This window comes from Piliocolobus tephrosceles, chromosome 5 (assembly GCF_002776525.5).
Source record: "Piliocolobus tephrosceles isolate RC106 chromosome 5, ASM277652v3, whole genome shotgun sequence".
NCBI classification, from domain to species: domain Eukaryota; kingdom Metazoa; phylum Chordata; class Mammalia; order Primates; family Cercopithecidae; genus Piliocolobus; species Piliocolobus tephrosceles.
The window spans coordinates 77,250,395-77,272,694 of record NC_045438.1 but is presented as its reverse complement, the minus strand read 5'-3'; positions in this window follow the sequence as shown (position 1 = coordinate 77,272,694).

The following is a 22,300-nucleotide window of genomic DNA, read 5'->3' as shown; positions in this document are numbered from 1 at the left end:
GAGATACTGAATGCTCAGTTTTAGACCATCACAATCAAGGGGATTGTATTAGTCCATTCTCAAGCTGCTATGAATAAATAACCAAGACTTGGTAATTTATAAAGAAAAGAGGTTTAATTGACTCACAGTCCAAATGGCTGGGAAGGCCTCAGGAAACTTACAATCATGGAAGAAAGCACCTCTTCACAGGGCAGCAAGAGAGAGAATGAGTGTTGAGTGAAGGGGGAAGCTTCTTATGAAATCATAAGATATCCTGAGAACTCATTCACTATCAGGAGAACAGCATAAGGAAAATAACCCCTATGATTCAATTATCTCCACCTGGTTCCACCCTTAACATGTGGGGATTGTTACAATTCAAGGTGAGACTCAGATGGGGACACAAAGCCCAACCCTATCAGGAATATTGCAATAAAGCCAGTCACACATGTGTTTTTTTGTTTTGTTTTGTTGTTTATGAGTACATATAAATGTTATGTTTAGCCTACACTGAGAGTTTATTAAGTGTGAAATAGCATTATGTCTAAAAAAAAAAAGTGAGCATAACTTAATTAAAAATACCTTATTGTTAAAAAATGCTAACAATTATTTGAGCTTTCAGAGAGTCATAATCTTTTCTGATGGAGGTTTTTGTCTCGATGATGATGACTGCTGATTAACCAGAATGGTGGTTGCTAAAAGTGAGGTGGCTGTGACAAGGTCTAAAATAAAACAAAAATAAGGTTTGCTACACCTATTGATTGTTCCTTTTGCAAAGATTTCTCTATAGCATTAAGTGCTCTTGGATCACATGTTAGCCATAGTAGAACTTTTCTCAAAATTGCAGTAAATTCTGTAAAATCCTGCCACTGCTTTATCAAGTAAGTTTATGTAATGTTCTAAATCCTTCATTGTCATTTCAGAAGTGTTCATAATAGCTTCCTCAGGAGTAGATTTCATTTGAAGAAACCACTTTCTCTTCTAACCATGAAAAGCAACTCCTCATCTATTAAAGTATTTTCTGAGATTGCCACAATTCAATCACATCTTCAGGATCCACTTCCAATCCTAGTTGTCTTGCTATTTCCACCACATCTCCAGTCACTTCCTCCACTGAAATCTTTAAACCCTCAAAGTCATTCATCAGGATTGGAATCAATTTCTTCCAAACTCCTGTTAATGTTGATATTTTGATATTTTCTGAAGAATCATGAGTATTCTTAATGGCATACAGAATGGTGTCCTTTCCAAGGTTTTCAATTTACATAAATCTATCAGAGAAATGAGTATTTATGGCAGCTATAGCCTTATGAAATGTATCTCTTAAATTAAAAAAACTTGCATGTCAAAATTACTTTTTGATCCACAGACTACAGAATGTATATTGTGTTAGCAAACATAAAAGCAACATTAATCTCCTTATACATCTACATCAGAGCTCTTGAATAACAAAATGTATTGTCAACGATTAGCAGCATTTTGAAAGAAATGTATATTTTCTGGGAAGTGCATCTCAACTGTGGGCTCAAAACATAGTAAACTATACTGTAAATAGATGTGTTGCTATCCAGGCTTTGACGCTCCATTAGTGGAGCACAAGAAGAGTAGATTTAGCATAATTTTAAGGGCCCTAGGATTTTCAGAATAGTAAAGGAGTATTGGGTTCAATTTAGAGTCATCAGCTGTATTAGCCCCATCAAGAGTTAGCCTGTCTTTTGAAGTTTTATAGCCAGACATTGACTTCTCTCTAGGCATGAAAGTCCTAGATGGCATCTCTTTCCAGTGGAAGACTGTCTTGTGCACATTAAAAACCTGTTGTTAGCACAGCCACATACATCAGTTTTCTTAGCTATGTCTTCATGGTAACTGGCTGAAGTTTTTACATCAGATTTACTACTTCACCTTGCACTTTTATGTTATGGAGAGAGCTTCTTTCCTTCAACCTCATGAATAGACCTCTGTGATAACAGCTTCAAACTTTCCTTCTGTAGCTTATTCACCTCTCATAGCCTTCATAGAACTAAAGAGAGTTAGAGTCTTGCTCTGGATTAGGTTTTGGCTTGTGGAAATATTTGATTTTCTATCCAGACCACTAAAATATTCTCCATATCAGCAATAAAACTGTTGCACTTTCTTATTGTTCTCGTGTTCACTGGAGTAGCACTTTTAATTTCCTTCAAAGACTCTTTCATTGCATCTATAACTTGGTTAACTGTTTGTCACAAGAAAATGAGCTTTAGGCCTATCTCAATTTTCAACATACCTTTCTCATTAAGCTTAATCACATCTAACTTTTGATTTAAATTGAGAGATATGCAACTCTGCCTTTTACTTGAACACAAAAAGGCTATTGGAACTTTATTAATTGGCCCAATTTAAATATAGCTGTGTCTCACGGAATAAGGAGGCTTAGAGAAGAGAGGGAGGGAGAGGGTGAGGGAGGATAAGGGGAGGAGGGAGAGAGAGAATAAAGAGAATGGTACAGGGAATGGCCAGTAGGTGGAGCAGTGAGAACACATAGAATATTTATCAATTAAGTTTACCATCTTGTATCGGCCCAGTTCATGACGCTGTAATATAATTAGAATAGTAACACCAGATATCATTGTTCACAGGTAACCATCACAAATATAACTATAATGAAAAAGTTTGCACTATTTTGAGAATTATCATAATGTGACACAGGGACAGGAAGTGAGCACATGTTGGTGGAAAATAGAGCTTGCTTCATGCGGGATTGCCACAAACCTTCAATTTACGAAAAATGAAATATCTGTGAAGCACAATAAAGCAAAGAGTAATGAAATGAAGTATTCCTGTAACATTGTATTTAAGTGAAACTCATGTGTTCAGAACTACAGTTATCATAATTTTTGGTTTATTGCACATTTTCATCATTAGTCTCTGAATTGACTAGTTATAATGTACATGTGGATAGATGGAAACATCAGAGGGAAAAAGAGAGAGAGACTATTTTGTCTGAAAATAAAATGTATAAATGCTCTATGAATTTATTCAACTGAAAAGTTTTGGGCTCCACCTTTGAGATCTAAGATAAGATGCTTACATACTAAAAACAGAAGCTAAACAAGTGTTCTTGAGAAAACGGAGTGAGGTATTTCATTGTAAAACATAATCCATCATTTCGCCATCTAGTTTTAATCATGGCTCATTATTCGTGGTATTTTTTTCTTTCACTATTCCAAGACATGTACAGCAAAAACTTGATTTCCTTTTGCTGTGCTAGCTTTTAGAGCACATTGACAGAAATGGTGAAAAAAAGTAGTCAATGCTTTCGGACACATGTGAAAATCCAGTGCCCATCTCAGTTCTTGGCTAAAATAGTTCTGCCAAGTGTATTTTCTATTGTTGTGTGCTATTTCTCTCTACATTTATCTTTTGTACTTGTCTTACACCTTTCCTGTCTCTCTCCTCTTTCAATCCTCAGCCACTCTCTAATTACTCAAAGCACCATTTATATGGAGTACTAGACTCATAGTGAAAGGTGAAAGCACCATATTCTTGCATCATTTCTTTACTCCATTCCTGTCAGCCTTGCAGAGGGGTATGCATGTGTGTTTGTGAGTGTGTATGTGTTGGTTGCAGAGAAGGCTACATTTCAAATATTGATTAAAGCACAGTTAAAAGGTACCTTCAAACACATAGTTGTGATTGACTAAAATGATTCAAACTTGCAGAAATCTATTTGTTAAGATGCCTAAAATATCTTCATTCTTTTATCGACTATATTAATATTTTAAGAACATCTGTCCTGGCCAAGAAATGTCCTAGAGGTGATAGTGCAGCTCTGGATACAAGTGATAAGGCCCATGCCTTCAGTAACTGATATTATATGGAGGGTGGAAAAAGAAAAACAACAACAAATGTCTAATAGTCTGGGTGTATATGAGGTATATACAGCAAAATAAAATAAAATAAAGTGGCTGTATTCCCACTCTGGGACCCGAGATGGGCGGATCACCTAAGGTCAGGAGTTCAAGACTAGACTGACCAACATGGCAAAAGCCCATCTCTGCTAAGAATACAAACATTAGCCAGGCGTGGTGGCTCACGCCTCTAATCCCAGATACCTGGGTGGCTGAGGGAGGAGAATAGCTTGAACCTGGGAGGTGGAGGTTGCAATTAGCCAAGATCACCCCACTGCACTGCAGCCTGGGTGACACAGCAAGATTCCGTCTCAATAAATAAATAAACAAATAAATAAGATAAAAAGAAAGGGAGTGTTAGGTTAGAGGGTGTCATATTACAAGTGGTGATCATGGATCACTACCACTGTGTTGTCTCAGGTAAGTAAGAGAAATCATGAAAGCAGAGAATTGAAAGAAGGGAGGGAATAGGCCGTGTTGCTATCTGGGGGACTGAGAGACAAACAACCCAGATAGAGGGAAGAGTGCTTGGAAAGTGCCTAGGGAAGGAGCATGCTAGACACGTTTGCAGTAAAACAAGGAGGCCAATGTATATGACACTGAGTAGGCTGCAAGAGAGAGAGAGTAGAGATGTAGATAAGACATGGCAAGGATTTTGGCTTTCATTCCCTCAGATGAACAGAAATAAGTATATTTTGAATAGGAATATATGACATGACTCAGACTTTAACATGCTTTTGCTTATAAAATCAAGATGGCCTTTTTTTTCTTGTTTTGGACATTTTAAGTTTTAAATACTTATTACATTGTCAATTGGAAGCAGCATTTAGTTGGACCCATCCCTTCAGATTTGAGGAGAGAAGCCAGAATTGGAGCTTCTCATTTGGATGTTTCATGTATAAATCCTTTTTAAACCCATAAAAGAGAATGAGATTACCTAGGGTGTTAATATACATAGATCCTGAAAACAGTTCATGTTTTTTGAGCCAGAAATTTTACTTCTAATGAGTTATCCTAAGGTTATAATCATACATGCAAAAAATGAGTACTATGTAAAGGTATTACTACACTATCTTTATTTTACTACATTCAAAGCCTCATTTCCAAATAGTACTTAATCACATATATGTGTATGTATGTATGTGTACATGTATGTCATTAAGTACTAAAATATACTCTATTTTGTATTATAGTATGTGTGTGTATGTGTATATAGAGTGTAATCACAGAGAGAGAGAAATGTATTAGAATTGCAAGACTATTATTATATTCCTAAGGAGAAATTGGCAAAATAATACACAGGATCATTGGGTTTTAAAATTATATATTTAAAACAATTTATTTTCATTTTTAGGTTGGATAACTGCATACTGATCTCAATTTGAAATTAATATTTAGGACATTAATCTTAGATACATGCTTAAAGTTGTTCCCAGAAAATCTTAAACTACTAGTGTCATATATATATGTGTGTATGTGGATATATACATGTATAATGAGTTGGAGGAGACAAGGTCTGTGAAAATGATTCATTCATTCAGATATTTTCATGGTATAAACACTGAATTTTAGACAATGGTAAGTCATTTTGAAATGTTTTGATGTCTATTTGGCAAGACATCATCAAGGAAGAGTAGGGTCTTATGAGAAAAGTCTATTGATAAAGTGTAATCTGAATATAAAGGCAAAATATATTATTTATCTGATCTGTTCCTTGTGAAAACGTAAAGATATGTAGGCTAAATATCATCATAGTGGGGAACAGCCAACTTGGAAAATAGTACTGGATATTTGGTAACAATGTTATACATACTAATCTATTTGATTTTCTGTATCCCTAGTTCATGGGCTATGTTATGATCTCAGATATAAGTTAGACATATTTTTTTCTGTCATGAAACTAAGAGAAATAATGACTTGGGGTGATTTCTACAAACAAAATGATCTAACATACATGTCATCTTAATCCCCCAATAATGTATAGCTTGTGCAAGCAAGCATCTTATTACAATACTGTGCCTGTCTTAGAGAACTCTGGGTGCTTCTGCCTCCTAAGTGTAATTTAATTTATCTTATGATGTTTATAATAAATTATTTTTATTGATACATAATTGAAGCCCACATGGCTTAAATGACCATTTTATTATGCAGGCTTATACATTTTATTCTACCTTTTCTTTTCCTCTTACATAAAATTGGAGGTAATGAAGACATCAATTTTTATCTTTAATATAATCTATTAACACTACAGAATCTACAGTATTAGTGGCTCAAGATCAGGAGCTATTTTGAGACTTGAATTTCATATTTTATGGCTTAGCAAAGTGAGACATTTAAAAAGTTTACAGTTCATTTCTTATTATCTAAAAATAAATGTGGGGGAAAAAATCTTACTCTACCCACGTACAAATGCTTTCTATAATCTGACAGTTTGGAAAAACTGCTTTATAAAATGAGTTTTTACAATATGTTTCTCTCTTTGATAACTTTGTGTCATTTTCCAAATGTGTTTAGCCTTGCACTCATATTCTAAAGAAACTGTCACACAGAGATATCCCTTATATGAATCTAAATAACAAAAAAGATTCATATGGGCAATTTTCTAAAACTTTCTTGTTAAACTTGCAGTATTTCTTCACATAATTTCTCAAATCATCTCAGAACTATTGTCGATTAAGTTATTCTGCACTTAAGAAGAAAATATTTTTGAAGTATTTATACTAATGAAACAATTGATAATTATGATAATTATCTAAATAGTGGAGATCTGCAAGCATGCTTAATCCTTCACTCCACAGTGAATCTTTAAAAAAAAAAAAAAAAATTCTTCTGCCAATAGTTTGTCAGAAAGAAGTTATAAAATTGACTAATTTAATTTGTAACTACTTGTCATTTGAAGTGCTAACATATATCAATGAGTTCTAAAGACCAATAGATTAAAATAACTGGAGTAGCAGAATTCCAGATTACATCAACTTCTGTCTTTGTAACAACCAGGCAGTAAGGGGGAAAAAAAAAAATCAAGGTAAATTGACAACAGAATGAATCATTTTCACAGACCTTGTCTCCTCCAACTCAATTCCCTTCATACTCTGATCATTTGAACTTAAAATTAGCAAGTAGAGTATTGAAGAAACTCCCCAGAGAAACGTTGGTATAAAAACATCAAATTGTATACTTTAATTACACTATAATTTTTCTTTGAGGGGGATTACTGTCATCTTTGCCAAAGAAAAAAGCACGTTTATGCCAAAGTTAACATGACAATCCTGAAATTTGAACTTATCTATTTAGCAGAAAGCTTGCAGGAAGTGATAGACTCAAACATCTTGCTGCTTAACGTTGATATGTCTATAATATTTGGGCAAAATTCTCATTATTTCTTTTATGAATTTGAAAAAGCACTTATTTATTTTTATGTTTTGGAAGTTGAAATGTGTTCCTGAAAGTGAGAAATCCCTTTTACTTCACCATATGTCATCTTGTCTTTTTGACACTCCAAGCCTGGAAATATCTCAAGTGTGCAGACTTCTGATTTCCAAATTATCTGCTGCCAAGAAGGGAAGTGGGTATCTGAAACTCAGCCACAGACCTTGGCAAATTTCAAATTCAGAATAAAACTTTCACTTTAAAATTGTGCTCAAAAGTTGAACGGAATTTTTTGTGTGTGTCTAATTTGTGTTCTATTCCTATTACAGAATAGTGGGGGGAAATTATTGTAGCCTAGTTTAAAAGGCTTTAAAAAAATCACCAGAGAGAAGTTTTGAGGGATTAATAAGGGAATTAAAGTTTCTATTCTTTTACATTTAAAATTAACAATGTAGAGTGACAAAGTCCTACCAGTAGCAATATTGCTGAAGTAAGCATATCTTTTGGGACTTTTTAACAGTGGATGCTACTTGATTTTTGGAGGTATCTGAACATATTCCACAAATGATGGCTTGTCTAGCAGTACGAATAAATTTTCTGTGATACAGTATGGTGCACCTCTAAACTGAAAAGGAAATGGTGATTTTTGCCATGTTGCTTTTTGATTTTTTGTTGTTACTGAAAAAGTGCTCTAACTAGAACTCAAGGAAATCATTATTTCAAATATTCCTCCATTAATAAGAATAATTTCTGATCAATTTTCAATAATTTTGTACCAAAGTTTCAGGGAGTTTGTATTTGAATGGAAGCAATAAGATATATTCCAGATTTTAAAAATCAGGTTTAGATAGTTTCATTCACTCAGGAGAGAATTTAAGTAATATTTATTACCTATTTCTAACTTTAAAAGGCAGGTTTAGATAGTAGATAGTTTCATTCAGGAGGCAATTTCAGTATCATTTATTATTATTTGTTTTTAATCTTTGCGAGTACTCAGTAGGTATATATATTTATGGGTTACATGAGATATTTTGATGCAGGCATACAATGTGTAATAATCACTATTATGTAATTTTAACTTAAAGTTAAAACAACAAAAACGAACCTTTCCAGCTCTAGAGATGACAGGTGATACTAAGTAAAATTCCTCTTGCTACAAAAACATAAAACATACCAAACTTGCTGGGGAAAAAAACTTCATGTTAAAAAAACAGTGATAACTAATTACTAGCTGCTTGGGGTTTTAAAGGATGCTTGTCTCAGCAATTGGGAGATTGACTAGGTGTAATTCCCACAGAGAGACAAGGGGTAAAGCTCTTGGACAAAGTGATGTGGGAGCTGGAGTTGAGATCTTATACATAAAGCTACACTCTGAAACAATTATAATCTCACTAGAAAAGAGGACAAAGCAAAGTTTATTTTAAAACACCAAGCAATAAGTATTCACGTATGTTTCTGCCTAATCATTGGGAGGCATATGGAGGGAAAAAAATAATTTTCTGTGAGAATTAACCAACATGAAAGTCTAGAATTTATAATACCTAAATTTAGGAAAATGCCTTAAGAAAATAATTACCAAAATAAAATAAAACCTTAGAACCAGGAATATCACTGGAACTCTTGGCAAAAACAAACTTGCAACCATTCTGGGAGCGTATTCAAACAAAATATTATGGATGAAATTTAGTTAACTATATTAATAATAATAAATGTAATAAATGCAAGTGGAAAAATACTTGCCAATAAAAGACAATATTTGCAGATAGTTATAGAAGCTAAATCAAGAAACAACCTAAGTCATAAAGAAGGTCCAGGTACAGTTAAATAATAATAGTAGATAAACGTACATGGGGAAAGAGCTGATATATCTACTAAAAATCATACAAAATAAATTGTAAGTGAAAATGTATTATTATGAATAAAAATGGTTTATATCTAATAGAGAAATAATAAGTCAAATAATTTATGTATTCAGGATGTTTATATACCAAAGAGCATACTCTCAGTATATAAAAATAAAATTTAGTCCTAATTTGAACACTATCAAGTTGTGCTTTTTAAAGATAAAATTCTTAATAAAGATCAAGAGAAATTTGAAAAAATAAGTTAAAAAATAAGAAAGTTTGTACTACCAGATACCAAAGCATACTAAAATTTTATAATAATTAAAACAATTCTGTACTTACCCAGGTTCAGGAAGGAACAAAATAAGATCAAGAAACATATTCTAGTACATACAAGTATCTAATTCATTCTAGCAATGGCACTTCAAATCAGTGAGGAAAAAGCAAAAGCAAGCCAAAGAATGGCATTGAGGTAATTTGGAAACAGATTGTTAAAACTGATCCCTTAATTACACGATTTATTCAAAATAGCCCGAATATATTTTTTATGTATCTAAATGGAAGATAATCTGAATAACTACTGGAAAAAGTAAGGATTCTTTTACCGTTATCTGAAAAGGGGGAAGGTTTTCAAAGCATAGAAAAAAATCTCAAAGCCATAAATGCTTGCAATTAAAATAGAAAATTGTTAATGATACCAAAAAAATATTAAGGTAATTGTGAGAAATGGTGAAATAGAAACACTATATAATACAAATTTAATAACTTAAATTTATATAGTGTTCCTAAAATCCAGCTAAAGAGAAACAATGAATAAAACGATATCTCCTTGTTATATTCACTTATTAATAAATATGTAATCATAAGACAATATATAATGACATAAATGAATATAATTACAAGGAGATATTTTATTCCAAGATGTTGACAAATAATTTAGAATATGTTTTGTTTTCTTATAAATAGGTTGTGAAGAAAGAGACACTTTCAAATGGTCTCCATGTAAGTGTAAACTGAGTAACATTTTGGAGGATAATTTCACAATAATTATTAAAATTAAATTACTCACCTAAACTGACCCACCCACATATCTACCTAAAATCTTGACAAAGAAGGAGCATCATAAGTAATCTGGAAATGATGCAAATATCCATCATATTACTTGTCAATGCCCTCAAAATTGTACACATGCAAAAGTTATTTTTTAGAGAAGCACGTGTCTTCTTTAAGAATTTTTATTTGTATGTGATAAAAATTAATTTCAGCCAGCTTAGCCAAGTAAAAGGGAATATTTCTGAGAAAAGATGCCAGGTATCTACTGGCAGAAATGTAACCTAGGCACATGAAGTACTTAAACAAAAACCTGAAAGATTAAAGCACAAAGTTACCATTTTATTTCTATTCTCCTGATTTCCTGTGCATGCAGAACTGGAAAACAGCTTTCTCTGTTTCTTAGACTACATGAAAGAATAAAGCTTCCTATAGCTTCTGAATTCACTTATTATAATGTTTAACACCTACATAGACTAAAGTGCTATCCCAATTATAAATTTACAGAGACAAAATTAGATTGCCCCAGTTTAAGCCAGCCATCCACTTAAAATACAAGACACTCAGTACATTTGAGTTTCACCCCTGTAAATGGAAGGACTCATTCCAAAGAAGAAGGAATCATTATGATTTTGGCATCAACCTCAATAAATAAATGTTTAAAAGAGTGCATGTGTGTATGTGTACGTGTGTGTGTTTAAAACTGGAAAGATTTTTTATTCCTGATATATTCTGTTTTCTTTGTAAAGTAAGCATCTAATTCATCCAAAGCAAGCCAGTGCTTATGTTAAAGTAGGAGCCTCAAGGAGAAAATTAAAATATTGAAGTAGACTTTGAATAATTGGAAAAGAGATTTATTAGGTAAATGGTTTGTTCAGTGGCACTTATACTCCAATTGCAGGAGGTTGAAGTCATTCATTCGTTTATTTCTAAGTAACTGGAATGCCATATTTTACTATTTTCAATAGAAAGCCTACAGTAGAATTAATGAATGTCTGTGAAAATGTTACAGTTGATCCAATGTTGAAGTTTGGTTAAAGATTTGGCAAAGGCAATTGAGTGTGGAGAAAAGGGAGTCTATGAAATGCATATTAAAAACTAGGTTTAGTGGGAAAACATAAAATGAGGCTCAGATTATTTAATGATTAAAGAAGGTCAAGGGACTAGGAAGTTTTAATGATGTCAAAGTGCATGTGTTAAAAGTGTAAGGGATGAGAACCCTGGAAGAAAAAGAGGTGATAGACAAAGAGTTGGCAGTCGAATTTAAGATTTCAAAGTGGAACGCTTCCCACTGATGTCAAGATTCTTAGTGGCTTTGGCAGCCATTGGTGAAATGCAGTAATTGTAAAGTTCATAACAATCAAGAAAGTCAATGAAGTTTGATGCCAGCCCATTAGATTTTTTGTAAATTGGAACATTAAACCTACTAAAAATAGAACTTACGTGTATGTATTTTAAACGCCAAAGGTAACACTGATAGTAAAACATTTGATTCTGCAACCACTCTCTGTAATCTTTCACTTACATCCTTTGATCAGACTAATCAATCATAATTGGACAGCTGAATTATAATTATTTTGATAATTAAAGAGTCTGAAAACTTTTTAATATATTAAGCTTCAGATACTAATGAAGCCTAAGTGAAAAGGAAAATATTTAGAATAGAATAAAGCATTATTCAAGAATATCTACAATAAGTGTTAACAATTATTTAAAATATCTTAAAACCACTTAGACTCCATTTTTACCTATAAATTCTGGAATATTTAATATATATACCTATATATAGGTGTATATATATATATATCATTTACTTTTACTGTGGTCAAATCAAAACATTACTTTTAACTCTCATATATAATCTTAATTTACACAAGTTAAAAATAGCCATAAGTTAAAAACAGAAAAATATTTAGTTTCATAAAGTAAGCTCAGTTCTGTGCCTCTCTGTTAGTGAAAAGATAATATACAGAGGAAGCTTTACCATAAGAAGTCCTTTGGGCTCCATTCTGAGATATTCTGTTGCACTGGAAAAAAGAAATTGGTTTTTCTGTGTTTCAAGTTATAACCTCACTTAGGTAGCCTCAAAAGATTTACCAAACTCTCTGGCAGCCAGTGTTTTAGTGGTTCTGGTGTATTTGGATATTTTGGTAATATTAAACAGCATTTGGATAGCCTTTAAATACTTTTGAAATAATCTTATGCTCCACAGCAGTACATTTCTTCTTTTTCAGTATTTATAAACTGTAGCTTGTGCTAATGTGCTATTATTATCATTATTATTATTGAGATGGAATTTTACTCTTGTTGCCCAGGCTGGAGTGCAATGGTGCAAGCTCGGCTCACTGAAACCTCCGCCTCCTGGATTCAAGCGATTCTCCTCCCTCAGCCTCCCTAGTAGCTGGGATTACAGGTGTCCGCCACCACGACCAGTTAATTTTTTGTATTTTTAGTAGAGACGGTATCTCACTGTGTTGGCCAGGCAGGTCTCAAACTCCTGACCTCAGGCAATCAACCCTCCTCAGCCTCCCATGTGGCTCATGCTAACGTATTTTTAAATAACTTTTGTTTCGTAAGTAAGTAAAACCAGCCTTTCTCATTGTGCCTTTTCCCCTTCATTTAATATATACCATGTTATTGCTGGTTATCCTGATGTAATATCATTCTGATTTTTTCCTCACTCAATCATGTTACTATTTGCACATTAAAATTATATGACCATCCTAGTTATTCACATGTATTCATTCTCACTTTCTTACTCTTTTGCAGACTGTCTTCCCTTATGCCTTTTACTGCAGGTACCTAACCTTTTCCTGCTTTGCCCATATTTTGGTTACTCTTACCACATGTCAGAGCACCCAAAACAACATCAACAACTGACTTAAATATTAACTTATTATTATTTTTTAAATAACCCTCTGAGTTGACTCAATTTTTTTGCTTCACATGGTTTTGGCTAGGGGCACTAGGAACGCTGGAGAGTCCAAAACAGTCTTACTCACTTGGATGGAGTTTGGTGTTGACTGTGGGGTAGAAGCTCAGCTAGGGCTACTGTCTATGTCCTCATTTATCCTCAGATTAAATAGAAGGAAAAATATACCTCACTTATGTAAAGGGAAACATCATGTTGAGAAATAGCATATGGAATGGGAGATTGTTGCAGTCACCTCTGGGAACACAATTTACCAGGACCTACTTAATCAGTGTGGCTAGCAGAATTCTAAGATCATTCTCAAAATTGTGCCCCCTAGGCATACACATCCTGAACAATCTCCTCTCCTTGTGTGTGGCTGGGAACTGTGTAGATGAGAGGGTAGTAACTCCCCTGATTAGGTCGCATCGTAAGGCACAGGTAATATGATAGTCATTTTTGGTATTATGTTGTGTTTATGATTCCACGAAAGTTGAATAGAGGGAGATTCTTTTGCTGACATTAAAGAAGTAATCTACAATGTTGTGAGAGGCCACATGGCTATGACTGAAGGGCAGCTTCTAGAAGCTGAAAGTAGCCCCAGGTTGAGACACAGCAAGGAAATGAGAACCTCAGTCCTACAACTGCAAGAAACTGAACTCTAATAACAAAATGGATGATCTTAGAAAATGATCCCTCGCCTCAGGTGAGATTGTAGTCCTGACCAAAACCTTAATTTTAGCCAGGTGAGAACCTGAGCAAACAGCCCAATTACCCACACAGAATCTGATCGTAAAAATGGTGAAATTTAAAAATTCATGTTTTTATGTTGTTAGGTTTGTGATAAATTGTTACATAGCCATAGAAAGATAATACAATAATGGAAGAGAAATGATTAATTTCTCTTCAGATTCAGGTACACATCTTCAAATAACAAACTTTAGTATTTTATAAATTATTCTACTACAAAGACACATGCACACGTATGTTTATTGCGGCACTATTCACAATAGCAAAGACTTGGAATCAACCCAAATGTCCATCAGTGACAGACTGGATTAAGAAAATGTGGCACATATACACCATGGAATACTATGCAGCCATAAAAAACGATGAGTTTGCGTCCTTTGTAGGGACATGGATGCAGCTGGAAATCATTATTCTTAGCAAACTATCACAAGAAGAGAAAACCAAACACCGCATGTTCTCACTCATAGGTGGGAACTGAACAATGAGTTCACTTGGACTCGGGAAGGGGAACATCACACAATGGGGCCTATCATGGGGAGGGGGGAGGGGGGAGGGATTGCACTGGGGAGTTATACCTGATATAAATGATGAATTGATGGGTACTGACGAGGTGATGGGTGCAGCACACCAACATGGCACAAGTATACATATGTAACAAACCTGCACATTATGCACATGTACCCTAGAACTTAAAGTAGAATAAAAAATAAAATAAAAAAAAACATAAATTCTTATTCTGAACTTCAGTGTTCTCTTTTTCTAAGCCTTCACTATTTGTTTTCTTCTCACCAGAATATAACTCCATAATGCTAAGCACATTCTACTCCTCACTCATGTTATTTCTCTCCTCATATTTTGCTATTACATTAAATAATATCCTCAAAAATATTGTATTGGCTTCGTTTTGTTGCAGCTTGACCTCTTTTCTCATCAAGAGGGGTAGATATTTTCTACCATATAATTTATGAATATTGTGAAATCGAATGGTTATACTTTTTTCTTCATTGCCATTTGCAAACTGTTACATATCCAGGCTTTAGTAAAAGTCCCAGCTCTTAAGAGATTCTTACATTCTCAGCCAAGCAACTTTCTGCCCCTCTGCATTGCCGGCATCAATTATTTTGTGTCACTGCTCTTAACATTTTAAAATTTGGTTCACACTTCATTCTAAACCTACCAAAATTCTGTGTGATGTGTCTATACAACACATTTGGTTCGCAATTTCTTCACGTACTCAGCTCCAGATACCTTCACCTCTGCAAACGTTCATTTCCATGACCACCTCCTAGATTTGCATACTTCTGAATTCATTCAAAATTTCAAATATATTTACGTTTTACTTCAACCCCACTCTGTTTTCTACTAAACAAGATATGATCTTGTTGCACTGACATTGCTAAGGAATTGCCTAGGTCTAGGTCCAAGATAGCTCACCATGTTTGCATTCTAGCCAGGGAGAAAGGTGAAATGGAAGTGAGGACAGTCCCTTTCTTGAAATAAATTCTATTTTTCTTTACCATTTTAGTTGTGCTTTTGAAAGAACACAACATAGTCAATTCAATTAGTTGTGCTCTTGAAAGAACACAGTATAGTCAATTAATGCAATTGTATTACCACATTGCATTAATTGACTATGGCCCCAGCAGCTCTAAAGGAGTAAATTCTGAGTGGCTATGTATCCAGATAAAATGTTGGGATTGTCTTACCTAGGGAAGAAAGATGTTAGGTAACATTTTTAGTGTGCTCCAGATGGTAATCAAAGGAGTGTTCCTACGGTTTCAGGGACTCTAGGGGCATTATTATCTGTTTTCATGCAATACAATTCAGCAGTAATAAAGAAACTGAATTGGTAGCATTTGATTTACATTACATTTTAAATTTAAAATTGAAACTCATGATTTAACAAATATGTATACAGCTAATGGAAGAAATGTTATAAGTTCATATTGCTTCAGTAATTCCAGGAGATAAAGTCATGACAGTGAGTGAATAGAGGCTTAAACTGCTGCTGTTTTCAGCCTTGGCAGGTGTCTATAATTCTCCAGCTTGCCATAATCAGAGGAACAAGTAATTTAGAGTCAGATAAATCTAAATGCTAATAATCATCACAGCTCTACTACATATTTAGTTATTTAGCCTCTTTGAATTTATTTTCCTCATCTGTAAAATAGAGATGATTGTCATTTCAAAGTTGTTAAGAAGATTAGAGATAAACATGTAAAAAGCCCATTGGTGCCTGGCACAGAGAAGAAACTGTAAATGATTAACATTATCATTAGTATTTTATGTGCTGCTCCTGTCTTCGCACATAAATTGTTATCATCTCTTCCACTGCTTTATATCTGCCAACCTACTCTTTGCTAGGACCTTCAAAAGTTCAGTCAATCTTAATTTTAATAATCCAAAATCATTTAGAAATACACTAGACTTTCTGTCTATGTTGTGCTAAGGCAAAGCATCAAACTCACTTAACTAGCACAAACTGGTGTCTAATATGTTTTTTTCCCTGATATCCTGATACTTTATTCGCCTGATCTACTACTAGACATCCCTCTCAAAAAAAACTCTTAACTTTATCCTGCCCATTTCCCATTCACAACCCTATAAATCTCAGTAGATGACCTTACCTCCTACGGTAGAAATGACAATACCCAAGTTAAATACGAATTTTCACACATATTCTTTTCCACTCCTCAAAATCCATTTCCTAACATTCTTTCTAGGATCAATAAAAAAACAATTACCACCACCACCACCACCAAAATAAAAAATTTCCTACCGTGAAGGTCAATCCCTGCACACACACTCTTAATCCAATTTTTCTTCACCATTTTTAAGTTATGAATTTATTTTTAAGTGCCTACAGTAAACAAAGTGAAGATAAATTATGAAAAGAACCTAGGCTCTGCCCTTTAAGATCTTCCAAAAAAACAAAAAGGAAGGGGAAGGGTAAAATGATGGGATAAACACAAACACTCACTCATAAATGCAAATAATAACAACAAATAATTACATACAACCCTCCCTCCTTACCAAGAGGTGGGTGACTTACTATTCTGAGAAACAAGAAGTACTCTGGGAAAGTCATAACTTGTTTAGAGGCATATCCTACAGAGAGAAATAAATAGCAGAACCCAATGCTTAAACATGTGTTTTCTCTTATTAACAGAGGCTACCTTTAAGAAATATCAGCCTTTACATTTTAGTGAAAATGCATTCTGGTGTTAAGAATTCTGGGCATCTCAGATGTATGAAGGTTAGACTCAACAGGATGATTAACAATAATAAGAGTTTTAAATATATGAAACAACAAAAAGAAATGAAGTACTATAATTTTATAAAACTACAAAACAACAACAGTGTTAAACTCAGAAAATAACTGACAAGTCAGCTTTTCTTTAATAATAAATTTTCTATGATGTAATTGCATAAGTAAACTATACCCCCAAACAAAGAGGCAAATTGATTTTAAAGGTCATAATGGTGCTTTGTATTTTTATCTTGCAGATACTAGAAAAAAATATAAGATTGATGATGTGTCCTGATATTCTATTAATCATAGACACATAAAAAATACACATTGCTATTTATCAAGTAACAAGAGATTAACCTGAGCAAGTTTATGGTTTTTTTTTTGTTTGAGAGGGCATTTAAGATTTTCAAAATCTGAAACATACCTTTAATGATTATTTTTTACTATGAGAAAGAGCAGTGAAAATGGAAAACTTTGGCAGGATTTCACCAAGGTTTAGTACATTAAAATATTAGCAAATTGAGTAATTTCAGCAAATTAAAATCATCTGTGTCTGTAGATTTATTTCTCTAACAAGTTTTCCAGCATGTAATTTCTTTGTGTGTATTGAAAAATAGTTGGATCTCATTCACCTGATATGGAAACTGAAAATCCATGAATATTGTTTTACCCATTATTTTCCCCCATTATATTAATTCTACTAATGAGGTCAGAGTTTCACATTTTAAATTAAATGAGTCTATTAGTGACAGTAGTATTTTGGTATAGATTCACTTTGTGTATTTTTGTGAAGTAAATCTTTTAAAAAATATGCGTTCATTTTACATCAAGCTTTAAACCAATTCACAGTTCTGGCACTCTGCAATGAACTGGAAGCCTTCTTTTGTCACCCAGAGGGCTTTTTAAAATTGTGTGTGTGTGTATGTGTGTGTGTAAAGCCTTAAGAAAAACACCACAAATGCAAACGCAATAATTAATATCATTTTGTGTGAATGGTGACTAATATGTTTCCAGAATGATGGACAGATGAAAGAGCAAAGAGAACATAGATACTTGGATAATTCGTCAATTTGTCCAAACTAGTTTTTCCTACTGATAATCTCCAAATTTTTGTTTTCTTCTGTACATTAACTAGTGATGAGTAGCAATTATGAAATAAGCTGTACCTAGACATTTGCCAGGTTTATGATTTTCCACTAAATATAGACATATATACACAATATACATACATACATATATATACCAACACACATATATATACATTATATATATGCATATTTGTATATATACACACACACATGTACTTTATGCAAGAAAATCAAAACTTTGATTAACCAAGGCAAGCACTTTGCATATCTGGCAAGATGTATCTTCAGGTCAGTTGCTATTCTGAACCTTTGGCAACTCTGTGCTCCCTCAGAGCAGTGGACACTATTATTACAGCACCATGTGCCAACTGTAACACAATCCAAATATAACCACCTGTTGTCCTGTTAATCCCTCATCATTAGTTGTTTTTCCGGTTGTTGTTTTGTTTTTTGTTTTTTTGTTTTGTTTTGATTTTGAGACAGAGTCTTGCACTGTTACCTAGGCTGGAGTGCAGTGGTATGATCATGGCTCACTGCAGCCTCAATCTTCCAGGCTCAATTGATCCTCCCACCTTAGCCTCCCAAAGTGCTGCGATTACAGGCATGAGCCACCACATCTGTCCTGACTATGGGTTCTGTGTTACCCCAAGATCTCTGAGCCTAGACCAGTGCCTAGCACAAGGTAATTTCTTAATATATTTGAATAAATAATCAAGCTATGCTCCAAATCTAAGATGCACCAGGGAGGAGATTGAATTAAAAATAAGTACAGAGAAAATCGTCTGAATTCAAGGAACATAGGGAAGCCAGACATTAACACAATTTTTTTTTTTCAAACTGGGGAATGTTTTAGAAGTAAGCACACATACAGAAGATAGAGGTCAAGAAAGTCAATGTACCAAAATTATAGCAGAAATAGAAATTATAAACAAAAAAGTAGCATTATAACAAACATTTTAATACTCTTCCTGCTGAAAAAGCATCTATAGACCAAATTTTAAGAGCATAAAGAGCATAGTTTGGTTCTACATAATAACTTTTCAACTTTGAAAATTATTATTTAAGCAAGTTTATACCCAAGTAAGAAAAATAAAACAGTCCAATATGGGTTAGTCAGTATACACATATTATCTCAATGGGAAAAACTCAAAACACAGTACCTACACTGCATGACTTACATGTGACTTCAAAATGTACAAGCACCTCAATATTTGCCTGGGTGTTCAATCAGGAAGGCACCGTCTGCCTTGTACAGGGAAGACGTCAGAATGCATTACAAGCATACCATAGTGTTTTCACTGCAGAACACATGGCTAAATGTGTCTCTATCCTTATCTTCAAGGCCTAACCTTTGATGATACCGAAATTCTGGGAAGAAAGGACAGCAACTTTCTCCAGTGTTTGGATTGAATCTCTTTGGGGTAAACTATTATTCACAGAAGTGAAAATATAGTCCATTTTCTGAAAAGGGACACCAATTTGTAACTGATCTGGAAAATTTCCACTGATAAAATATATGCTTCAGTTATATATGTTAGGCACAACCAGAGAATTTCAGGGATAATCTTGATATCTTTACACAGTTCTCTACCTTCATACCATGTCTGATATCTGGAATAATGAAGGGAGAACCAAGGACAACCACTGAGAGTAGGGGACCTCTGAGGTTAGGCAAGAAGGATCTCTTTCACCAAATTACTCATCATGTAATGATGTCTGTATTAGTTGGGATAGGCTAGGTTAAACTGAGATAATGGATAACTCTGAATCCAATATGGCATAAAATAATTAATGTTTATGTGTACATATGTGCATCACAGTTTGCCTAGGGATTTTTCTGAATGACCTAAGCTTGATGATGTATCCAACATCTAAATCATTGCTTGATGCTATGGTAGATAAACACATATGGTGAATTGCACATGGGATTTTAAAGGCTTTTGCCTAGAAGTGAGACAAACCACTTTCATTAACATTTATTAACTGAAGTCAGTTACATGACCACACCTAACTTCAGGAGGGGCTACGAGGTGCATTCTCCAGCTGCTTAGATAAAGAATGGGAACACTGGTAAATATTGCAAAAGTTATCACAGTTTATAATTGTAAATAACATCTTTTCAATTATCTTTTATATTTTAGTGAACTGAAAAGCAACTTAAATATTACTTAAAGGTTAGGAGAAGCAATGGTTTTACCTGCTGCACTTTAATAAGCAAAGATCATAAGACCTCACCTAAAGCTGAAAGCATAAATTTTCCCACTATTGATGATACATTTATGAAGTGTTGATGTTATTTATTCATTCTAGAAATATAATTTGAAATCTCTTAGATAGTAGTTTTGAAACCTACTATTACAGATGAAATGATTAATCAAATATTGAAAAACTATTTTTAAAATAATAAAACATTTTTAGTTTAAATATCACTTCTTCATCTTAAGATTGTTTTCATTCATGTAAAAAATTATTTAAAAGCAAAACCAACATAGAAAATTTGTTATAAAATATTGTTCTTGGTTGCTAACAAATTATCAGTGATCTTCTTGCCAAATCCATTTGTCTCTTTTCTGTGTTTTATCCTGTTCTCTGTAATAGACCTTCTTGACCATTATCCTTTCTGTAACTCTGTCCGTCCTTGGCTTTCATTGGCATGGTTACTTGTGTTTTTCCTTGTGCTTCTGGGTTGGTTCTTCTAAGACTCCTGTTTAGGTGCCTCCTTTTTAGCCCTGTTTTTCAACATTGGCATCAACATAGCACCATCCACTGTCCTCTTTCTTTCAACTGTTTTATTAATGATGGCTTGATGAAATGATGGATGGAAGGCACCCTCCATCCTTCTAGTCTCATGTATGTAACCAACACCTGATGATGGGCCCCAAATCTAGTTTTCCAGTTCTGAGACATCTCTTTACATTCAGATTGATATTATAAGTTGATTGCTGGATAGTATTTTATAAACAAACCTCAAGAATGTAACATTAAATCATTCAAAAGCTGAACTAATTTTCTCCCTCTATACCACAAACCTACTTCTAATTATTTTATATAGACATATTAGTAGATATCAGCATCACATATCTAGAAACTTTCAAATTATTATTAAATCCTTCTTTACCCTCTGCCTTCAAACACACACCACACACCCAATTGCTTATCAGGTTCTCTAATGCTTAAATTCAAAATGCACACTGATTCTCATGAATTTCCTCAGCAGTCTTCCTTATCAATCTTTTGGTCTCTGATGTAGATTAAGATTTTGTCACTTGGAAATGCTTTTAGCATCTTACAAAGACTGCTGTATCTTTATGCACTGTTTTGCCTAGTGTATTTTTCACACTGCCACCACACCACATGTATTTTCTTTTCTTTTCTTTCTTTCTTTCTTTTTTTCATTTTTTTAAAAATTTTTTTAATTTGTTTTTTATTTTTTGGTAGTGTCTGGCTCTGTCACCCAGGCTGGAGTGCAGTGGAGCAATCTCGGCTCACTGCAACCTCTGCCTCCCGAGCTCAAGTGATCCTCCCACCTCAGCCTCCTGATTAGCTTGGACCACCATGCCTGACTAATTTTTGTACTTTTGGAGAGACGAGGTTTCACCATATTTCCCATGCTGGTCTCCATCTCCTGAGCTCGAGCAACCTGCCCGCCTTAACCTTTCAAATTGCTGGGATTAGACAGGAGCGAGCCATTGAACCCAGACTGTATTTTCCTGAAGACGAAAGTGACCATGTCACTGCCCTGCAGAATATTTTCAGTAATTTTCCTTCTCGAAGTCCAAATGCTTGAGAATGGCAGGAGATCCTCCACAGTCAAAGCATGAATTGACTTACCAGCTGCATCTCTTTTCAACAGCATATACCTAGTACTCCAAGATACTGAATAATTAATTCTGCCATAAACCAGTGGTCTTCAAATATTAACATGAATAACAGTCACCAAGGCAGTTTGACAGAAGGGTAGTTTCTTTGGCCCCATCCAGAGATACTGTTGTAGATGACTGGGGGAAAACCTAGATATCTGTAGTTTCCATACATCACTAGGTGATATAGTGCAGGTGGTCTATGGATGGTAATTTCAAAGTTTTGCTTAACATATTTTGCCATAAAATTTTTGCCCCAACTATTTCTCTGCTGGAAATTATTTACTTTCCTTTTTGTCCCAGATGAGT